Raw genomic sequence first — 10,908 nt, 5'->3', positions numbered from 1 at the left:
TCTTAAAACATCAAAAACTAACATTTTTTTACTCGAGACTCGAAAAAAAATAGTCGGTTTTTTTGAGCCACCCTAATATACATTTTTTTTAGTTCATCAAGAAAAAATTTTATTTTTCAAAGTATTTGATTAATACCCACCAATCGTTTTGGCTTCATCAGAATCCGATTCATTCTCGGCTTTCCTGGCATGATAGACCAGATCATTTATTTTTTTTGTGATTTTTTCCATTGTTACGGAATCATCAATTGTCTTCGTCCAATCTAAATATGTTAATTTTTTTATTATGTTCATTATTTCAAAATTTAATCAGGCATACATTCGTAAGTTTGTTACAAGTAGCTGTAACTGCTACAGTTCCATCAGAATACTATGCTCTACAGCTTCAAGTAGCAGATTTAGAAATGTACATTAAAATGGAAAACATCAATAGCGCGAAATCATTACGGTGATAAATTCCAACTTCTAAATTTTGTAAAAAAAATTTTTTCTATTTTGGTTCTAAAAACAAGTTTCTATTATTAATTAACTTATTTTTAATCGATGTCTACACCTATGAATAGGTAACAAATACCTCACATTTCGAACAAAGAAACTAAGACATCGTACATAAACGTACAGTTGACCGTCTGTTTAAAGTCTAATATACCCTACCAAAGCAAAAAATTTCATGAATCACCTATACAATCTACAATGAAGAAGAATTACTATTTAACTGCAGTGCTAGATACCATTGTAAATAAATTAGTTGATACTCTATAACAAATGATTCTAATGATAAGAACTATATTAAAGAGTTTGTAAATATCATGAAATTGAATAACCTGACAGCAACCTTACTAAAACAGAAAATCATAGCGTCGATGAGAGTATAATATAATAATCATTGGGTAAATTAACAAAGCATTTAGTATGCTTAAATTAATAACTGTGATTGATGTTAGAAAAAACATACTCCTGGTCTATGAAATGTTCCTTTAACGCTTATAAAAAATACCCTAAAAACAAACTGAGAAAATGATTCATCTGTAAAAACATGTGTAGAATGCTTACAAAATTAAAAAATTATTGCAAAAACTCGTAGCCAATTATTAGCTGAACCTATAAGGATTACACGCACGTTTTAATCATTAAATATTACCTTACATTACTAAACTATAATGTTGGTAAATGATTTTAAACAATTCTAGACCTCAGAGATGAAAAAAATATATGACATGTTATGGTGGTACTGATGAATCATCGCATTTTTATATTCATTCGGTTTCAGAGCATTGAAAATTCAAGTATGCTTTGTGACCTCGAGAAATTATCAATAGGGTCTCATAGATTGATTTTAAAATTTTTCCGGTAGAATCTGATTTTATAATTTACTCCAAAAGATTGTGATAAAGTAGTGCATATACTACTCGCTTCTAACAAAATCTAAATTTTTTATTTAATTGAATCACGAGTAGTAATAAAATATCCCTACTGCAGTATACGGTTAATAGTAATAGCATACCTATCAAGTTAATTCAATAAAAAAGATCTGAAACCAGAAAAATATCAAGAAACATCTAGAAGATTTAGATGATACATTAGATGATACTTTATCAAAAATCGTGAAATAACAAAGAAAATCTCACTTTCTATTACGAAATGTAAGATGTAAAAATTAATGTAAGATAAGCGTATAGTAATTGCTATTAACCAATAAGTTCCTGTGACATTAAACAAATATTAAATAAAAGAGTTTATATAAGAAAGTATGCTTCTTACTTAAGAGTCCTTTAAATAATTTAGGATTAATTTTTGGCCGACCAGCTGAATATCGTCCACGAGCAGAGAAGTTTTTTATTTCAGTGCCGTAAACTTCATTAATTGTTTCCGATACAATTTTAGTCCAATCGTTTCCAGCCTCTTCTTGAATATTCAAAAAAACATCTTTGGCCAGGTAAAAACCAGACTTTTGTGGTAATTCAACCTAAAATTGTCATTTAAATATTAATAGTCTCGTATATTTTACGTTTTAAAATTATTCAAGCATACGTTTACCTTATTTACTCCATTTTTTAAATAATCCCGTGAAATCTATAATGTAAAGAAATAAATATTAATTAATATTCTAACGGATCAGTAATTTGATTTAAGAAATAATTTTAATCATAGATATTAAAAATTTCACGAATTTAGATGTTAAAACAGTTGTAGTTTTTAGAATAAGTGATAATAATACGAAGCTGAGCAAGAAATCGGTGCATTTTTAATCATTAACATTTTTACTCAATTCACGAAGTTATAATTGGTAACACAACTGTAAATTTTCTCATCACAGACAGAATCAAGTTAATGAATAAAAAATGTAATAATATCTGAGAGCAAATAAAAATTTTTTTATACATTTTTTCAAGTCACTATAAAATTAATACTATTAACTAATTTTAGAAAATATTCTTTTGTATACTTATCTATTTTATTAAACAAAAAATTGAAAATTTTTAAATATAGAACTTAACCATAAATCCAGTTTTTTCCCCATCGTTGTTTGTTTCATTTTCTTCATTATATTTATATCTTAAATTTATCGCCAATGCCTCTACAAATTCAACGACTTCCAATTTCACTGCAATTAAATCATTATTAATTATGAAATGGTGGTAAATATACAAATAAAATATAAACAAACAAATTTGAATAAATAATTTTTTTAATGACTTATAAATTGTAAGAATTTTTTTTTAATTAAGCCCTGACAAGCACACTGGGTAAAAAGTACCCACTCCACAATTTTATTTCGTTATAATTCTTTGTGTATATTTAAACTTCAATAGTATTGTTATCTATTTTAATTGGCACTAATTAATTTAATATTATATCTATTTTATAGAGAATTTTTTGAGCTTTGTTTAAAAAAAAAAAATTCTCTAACTTTATTAAGGACCAAGATATTTGAAAATTAAATATGTTGGGTACTTTTCACCCTCAACGCCTAAAGAGGTATACGGTTTAGATGTGTGCCTGTCAGGGGTTAAGGTGGTTCGAGCGAATCAAATGTAAAAAATAATTTCCAACTTTGAGCTTTTAAATTAAGTATTTTTTATTTAAATATTTATTTAAAGTTAAATTTTATGTTTATAACTCGTTTATCGTCAGCTATTTATTCGAACAAAGATTTGACAACATCGCGTCAATAGCTGAGAAAAAAGAAAAGAATAAAAATATAGTTACAAAGAGAGAAATTTTTAACTCACACACTCATCCACGTCTCTGTAATGGGTATAATCAAACGCATTATTGCCAAATCTGTTTATTTATTCCGGCAAGTCATTTTATTACTTTACTTTATTAAATAAGTAAAAATCATCAATTATTGAATTGTTTAAATTATTCTAAATTAAGAATTTTGACGAATATTGAGAAGACTAAAATTAAAAAAAAATTTTAACATTATTTTCACTCATTAGTTACGTTCGAACTTTCTTAAATGTATTATAGCAACTCCCTACACAACAATTACAAAATTTTTACCGCTAAACTACCAGAGCTGATTTGCGAGCATTATTTATAAGTTCGAAACCATAACATTGAAGAATACTAAAGGTTTTGTTAGATTTTTAAAAATTAAAAATACACGAGATATCAAACCAAAACAATCAAATTGAATCTATTATTTTTATCCGGAATTCTGACAAACAAATTAGTAGAGCAGGCCAAGATTTCTAAATTTTTATACATACACAAATAGCTGAATTATCATAATTACCTTTCGTTTCTGGAATCAACGCAGAAAGTAAGTTTGTCATCTCAGGTGCTACTTTTGAATTAGAACAGGTTTTCAAAGAATCACTATTTTGTACATCAGTTAAAGTTTCATTACGATCTTTCAATTCGTATTGCTTGGTGTTTATGGGTATATTTTGAGTGTAAATAGATTCATCAATCTTTTTCATTTCAATCACTTGACAGTCGGGTCTTGGTTTCGCAGTAGATGGAAATTCATAATATTGCTGATCAGTATGATCATTCGGACCAGTGTTTAAATCAAATGAAGTACTAGTCCCCACGTAAATGCAATTATTATTTGCTGGTAGTGGAGGATACTCAGGTTGAGAAATTTGTGTTAGATTAGGATATGATGTGATATAAGTAGAAGTACCGTTGACCTGATTATTACATTCATTTACATGTGAAAAAATTTTACTGAGAATGGGCTTTTGGTTTAAAATTTTTGCTTCAATCGTTTTTTTGTTAGATTTTTTAATACCATCTTGTAATTTTGCACTTTCTTTTAACTGTTTTTTTCTATTTATGACATCAGCAGTAAATACTTTATCAAATTTTCAAGTGATTTCCCCCTTGGCATTTACAATAATATTGTTCAAAATTTTTTCATCATCTAAAAATAAAGGAAAATTCATGAAAATATAACAAATTATGAAACTAAAATAAATAAACAATTAAATTCATGAGATTTATCGGCTCTAAAACTCGCGTTTTTTCAAGATCTTATAATTATCAAAGCAAAATCTGTAAATTCATCATCTCTCACTGGCTATATAACAAGTAAGTGTGATCTGTAAGTGTGTATAATATTATTTACACTTTTTAAAAAATACGCATGGGATTTTTTCGAAATCACATACAAACATTCGTTATTTATGAGAAAAACCATTTTTTTTTTTTTAAGTTAATATCATTTACACAGATATAAAAAAAATATTAATCTAGCGTATTTTCAAAAACAAATGAGAAAAATTAAAAATCAAAAAATGTGTATGTAAATTTGATAGAGATTAATAATAACTGAAAATATTGGAATTGATAAAATAAGAAAAATCTACATCAAGATTTCGGATTATATAAATAAGTAACTTATTAATTTTTGCTCAAATAATTATTTTCAATTTCAAAGACTATTAAGAATTTAAGTATTTTGAGTATTTTAAGTATTTTGAGTATTTTAAGTATTTTGAGTATTTTATTTTAAGTATTTTAAGTATTTTGAGAATTATAAGAATCTAAGATTTGAATTGAATTGAATTGAATTTAATTAAAGAACTTAAGAATTAAGAATATATGTTCTAGTTTTAACGTATTAACTAACTAAATTGAAGTTTATATGTCAATAAGAGAGTTGTTAACTATGTATTTTTATACTAAGTTCATTTCTAGGCCGTCAGGCTGAAATAAATAAATAAATAAAAAAAAATTATTTTCAATTTTCATACTCTTATTTGTAAAGTAAAATTACTTACAATCAATAGCCAGGACTTTCAATTTTGATTTCGAAGTTTTTTTTGTTTGATAGTTTTTCCAAACTACTGTTCTTTCCGCGTCTACTTTACGGCATTCCTTTGGTAATTTAGTTAAAAGCACAACATCCGTTTGTGCAGTGTCAATCCACCATATTAATGCGTGCTTGGCCTTTCGAACTTTATTTAATTTACTCATTGTTGAAGTTTTTTTTTCTGCAATAGAAATTTAACTAATCTTAATTGTATCATACAATATTTTATGTATTTAATCAATATAATTTACTCAATCTCTAATTATGATTTTCTCAGATAAAAATGATATTAATCTGATGTTTTTATTTAAACTATCTTTTGTTATTTTTTTCTTCAATTTTCAATATTAATGATTAATTTGTCTTGAACTATATTCATAGTATTGAATTAACTACAACGATAAACATGAATCGCGGAAATATAAATGTAAATAATAATAATAATAATAACAATGAAGATGAGGATGATGGAGATTTGATCGGTGATCAGCCATTGTATGCTGGAGCATCTATAAATGTAAGAGAAAGCATGCTTTTAATTTTAACACTGTTGATTAATCATAATCTCCCAATGACTTACGTTGAAGATATTATTAGAGTCATACAATTACACTGTCCTAGTGAAGACTTGGTAAAGAACAGCTTGTATAAATTTAAAAAGTTCTTCAGTTTAGAACAAGATGATGAGGTGATAAATAAACACTTTTATTGTACAACGTGTGAGCGGGAATTGGAATCAATTGATGATAACTGTCCATCTTGCCAAAATACGAAAAATTCCTATTTTATTACTATGCCTATCTTCAAACAGTTACAAGAGATGTTTAATCGAGATACATTTTTTGAATTATTACAGCATCGTTTTCAGAGGGTTGTGAACAATAACGTGATAGCGGAAATTTACGACGGATCAATTTATAAATATTGGTTTAATAATGGATTTTTGCGAGAACCAACTAATATTTCTTTTAGCTGGTACACTGATGGTATCCCTGTATTTAAATAATCTAAAATTAGTATGAAACCTTTTTTTTTAACAATTAATGAATTACCATTCCAAGTTAGAAAATTAAGAGAAAATACTCTGTTACTGGGATTATGGTTTGGCAAAACAAAGCCGAATCCGAATCTCTTTATGAGCAAATTTGAAAACCAATTAAATGAGCTAGCCGAAGGCGTTAATATAAGAATACCGAATCGTCTGGAACCTATTAGAGTTCGAGGTATTTTAATTGCGGGTACAGCTGATACTCCAGTAAAATCTGACTTTCTGAACTTTAAAAAATTCAACGGTATGTTCGGATGCATGACATGTTGTATAGAAGGAGAGAGTGTTGATACAGAAAATGGATCAACTCATGTATATCCATATGAAGAAGAAGTTATTATGAGAATATCAGTAAATTGTATCAATTGGGCTCAAACAGCAACTGAAGAAAATCCTATTTTTGGAGTCAAAGGTCCCACTGCTCTTGCTAATTACATGCCGGACTTCGTTGGAGGATTAGCAATCGACAGGATGCATTGTGTGGATGGAGGTATAATCAATAAAGTTTTAACTCTTTTATTTGACTGTAAATATCGTGATGAAGGGTTTTCATTGTATCAAATGATTGATACGGTTGATGCACGTTTATTGACGATAAAACCAACCAAATTTATTCATCGAATGACTCGCTCTATTGCTGAAATAGTTCATTGGAAAGCATCAGAACTTAGGATATGGGCACTTTATTATTCACTGCCTGTATTACAAGGAATTTTAAGAAAAGATTTATTCGAGAACTACAAACTCTTAATAACTGCATGTGCGATCCTCAGTTTTGATAATATAACAACAGAATTGATTGATGCTGCAGAGAAATTCTTGAATAAATTTACAAAAGATTTCCAAAACTTGTATGGACTCCGATTTTGTTCAATCAACTTACATCAAGCGCGTCATTTACCGGCGTGTGTACGAAGACTTGGACCCTTATGGTCTAATTTATGCTTCGAGTACGAAAACATAAATGGTTTAACTCTAAAAGCGATCCACGGAACTAACCACATTGACTCACAAGTGGCGAAATCTCATGTAAGAAACATTCGAAAAATAAGGTACACCGAAAGACTGCCGGATGGAGACATTTTGGATTTTTGTCTGAGTAAAAAAAAGCAAGTTGAAATAATTGAAGAAATTGGACCAAATTCTTATAGCGTTGGAACATATTCATATTTTGATGAAATACCACCTAATTTATTAGCAATGTTGAACAACGAAAATATGGGCAATTTTACAAAAATCTTTAAATATTTCAGAATGTTACGAAACAAGAAATTGTTTACCGTTTTCTCCACTTTCACCATTCTCAACACCCCAGCAAGATTTTTGATCTAAAGTTCTAGCGGCTTCGAGAGTGACTTCGATGTTTCCGCACTCCAAAGCAAGTCCAAAACGAGTTTTTTCGTATTTTACAAAGTAAAGAGCCATTTCTGGGTAGCTTTTTTGTTGTAAGTACGCTATAATGGATTGTCCAACTAAATTAGCAGTTCTTACCATATGCAAAACTTCCTCATACTTTCTATTAATCAAAACAAGCTTGAGTTTATACTCAGTAAGGTCGATTCACAAGATTTTAGGTCTACATTTTCGGTCAACAGTAGAATTGGTTACCCTTGACTCACGTTGCATAAATCGGCAAGTCCAGCGTTCGGATTATTTTGTGGTCGCGAGAGTTAATCGCGAATATATAGTATAGTTTCTCGTCGTGTAAATAAAAACTCCCGAGTCATCTCAGGCTCCGGACTTGACTCTCGTGTTCTCAGAAATCAAGCAGAGAGATTCCAATTTACGATTGAAGATATTTAAAGTATAATTTAATAGTAAGGCGACGTGTGACATGTCATTTGACCATATTACGTATCGATATTTGGAGATTCTAATCTCTTCGAGCTGGCGTTTCTGCTGAACGTCGAATAGTATGACCTGGGCTGAGTCACGAAACAATAGCATGCCAGTTCCAGCGTAGAATATTTCGTCACAGTTGGAAATCTGGACGTTTTTCATAACTTCGTTTTTAAGATTTGTAATTACCAACGAGTATCTTCGATCTAGAACAGCAAAACGGTTTCTCGCCACCCAGATAGCAGTGACACCAGAAGCTCTCTCAGTCTCGGGATCAGAACTAGAGTCTCCATCCTTGGGAGTCATGTACAAGTCATACGTGCTGTTCTCAATGTTGGAAGGAACTCTGGTACAAATTAAAACAACATTTTCAGCCTGGCTGTACGACATGCTGAAAGCTGAAGTTTTTCCTCTTCCACGAAGCTACATTACTGCAGTATCTTTCACAATTGTGAAGTTCAATTCCCTCAGTTACCTCTCCTTGATGTAGTACAAAAGATTTCCATGAACAGCGTAAGCTGGCCGCTCTCTCTCTCTCAAGCTTGAAGATTATCATACCCGAGTCAAGACCAGCTGCGAAGAGATTAAGCGTTGGATGGGCTGCGAGTAACCAAAACCTCTCGTGTACTCTGCGGAATGTCTGGAGACAACATCTCTTAGCTATATCTCAGACTCGGATGCTCTTGTCTTCGGAGTTGGACAGAATCAAGTCTTGACGCGAGTGGAATAGTTTTAACAAAATTTGATGTATTACTATTTATATAACTTCACCAGGTTAGCTGGTCTTGCTTTCACCATCGCCATATAACTCAAGTAATTTACTGAGTTCAAATCTTGGATTTTTTAAAAATTTGAGTTTGCTAATGTTAACGTCATCAAGCGAGTAAATGCCTTGGCAAGCCTTTTCAATTTCTTTGGCATTAGGTAATAACATGCTAACAACATATTTAAGGTCACTTTTTGTAATGTCGTCTGTCATTGTGGACACCATTTTGCGTCTGATATTCCTGACCTGAGAATGTTGAGTGTAACATGTTTTTCTCCGGCTGAGTTGACCTTTGTTGGTAAATCCTCTATGTAACACTCAATAACAAGCAGCAATAATTTGCTGTAACAAGCAAAAAATCTATGATTCTAAAATGTTTTTCAACATCTTCCGGTACACTAGCACTCGTATTTAGTTTTATTTTCTTCGCCGAAGCACTTTTGATGGTAGCCTCATCTTTTATTTTTTTATTCGGGTTTGATCTTTTTTTTGATCGACACAAATAGGTCCTTCCACTTTGACGGTCTTCTCGCGAAATTTTAATTACTCTCGGCATTTTTGCTCAGGAAATTTTTTGAAAAAATAAAATTACAAGTGCACGGTCGAACGTCTAACCACTAACTGAAGCTCGTTTCTTTTTTTAAAATAATGTAGTGTATAGTAAACATACAAATATAAAATATATCTATATGGTTTTAGTTACCTGGCTTTACTAAATGAAATATTTCTAAAACTGGATATGGGATCAGGACAATAGCAATGAATAACCTGTATAACCTGTTGATGAATAACCTATTAGAGCGTTAAAGGCCCCGAGACTAATTAAACAATAACTTCAAGAATATTGCTTAGATCGGATTAAAATTTTGAGGACATATTCTTGAAATGTTAAACAATAAGATAAAACAAAAAAAAATCGATTTTTCGAAAGTGAAAACCCTTACCCCGCCCATAAAGTTGTAAAAACCGGTAAAAATGCTGGTAAAACAATACAAAGTAAATTACTCGGTGGCAAAGGAAAGCTCACTGGAAAAGTCATTGATAATTTGCGTCGATACTACGGAGCAGCAATCAGACATAATTGTGATTCTTTAGAAGGAATGAAAAATGCAGTCTGGGCAACGTTCTACCACCAGCAGTCAACAGACGATTACCCTCAACACCATAAGTGCATGAGCGGTGAGAACTCGTGGTGTTCGTATCAAAAAGCTTTGGCCACAACAGGAGTGGAAAATTTCAATCATGACTACACTCCACTTCCACAAGATGTCATAGAAGCGATCAAACCGATTTATGAAGATTTGAGTAAAGACGAACTTCTAGATAGGTGTCTTGGAGGTTTTACTCAAAATGCCAACGAAAGTTTGAACCAGCTGATTTGGAGAATTGCACCGAAAAAATTATCTGGCAGCAGACAAATTGTTAAATTTGCATCTTATGTAGCTGCATGCACATTCAATGAAGGTGCTGATGCTCTTCTAACTTTTCTGTCTGACATGGACGTCAGTGTCGGCCCAAGCACTCACGAGTATGCATATTCTACGGACAGCAATCGCATTGATAGGGCGGAGTTTCAAGCTGTGCAGCAGAGCAAAGAAGCCAGAATAAAACGAAGACTTGAAACAAAACAGGCTGAAGACATCGACAATGCTGAAGGATGTGTGCTGTATGGAGCTGGAATTGATGATTCTGTGTAAGTTTAAAAAAAAATTTTTTTTCTTTACTTTTTTGCTTCATAAACTTTAAACGCGTTTTTCTCAAAACTACTTTTTCAAAGTCCGTGTTCACTGCCATTTGAAAACTACTTGACCGATTCATTTCAAACTTTGTACACATTTTCTTCATGTAAAATACCTCCCCCCTACGTTTAGTCAAAATTTTTTTTTTAACATTAAGGGTGTTTCCCACCCACAAAATGGCGGAAATTTTAGTCGAAAATAACGGATCACACTTTAGATGACCGCCAAAAATTTTTAAATTAAAAAA

General features: G+C 30.8%; 1 pseudogene; it reads right to left on the bottom strand.

Moving 5' to 3' along the window:
* Window positions 1-7,574: 7,574 nt before the first annotated feature.
* LOC123264013 lies at window positions 7,575-9,961 on the bottom strand (annotated as a pseudogene).
* Window positions 9,962-10,908: the final 947 nt, after the last annotated feature.

This window comes from Cotesia glomerata, linkage group LG4, assembly GCF_020080835.1.
Source record: "Cotesia glomerata isolate CgM1 linkage group LG4, MPM_Cglom_v2.3, whole genome shotgun sequence".
Classification (NCBI taxonomy): domain Eukaryota; kingdom Metazoa; phylum Arthropoda; class Insecta; order Hymenoptera; family Braconidae; genus Cotesia; species Cotesia glomerata.
The sequence above is the reverse complement of the archived record's forward strand: the minus strand, read 5'-3'. Positions and strand labels throughout refer to the sequence as shown.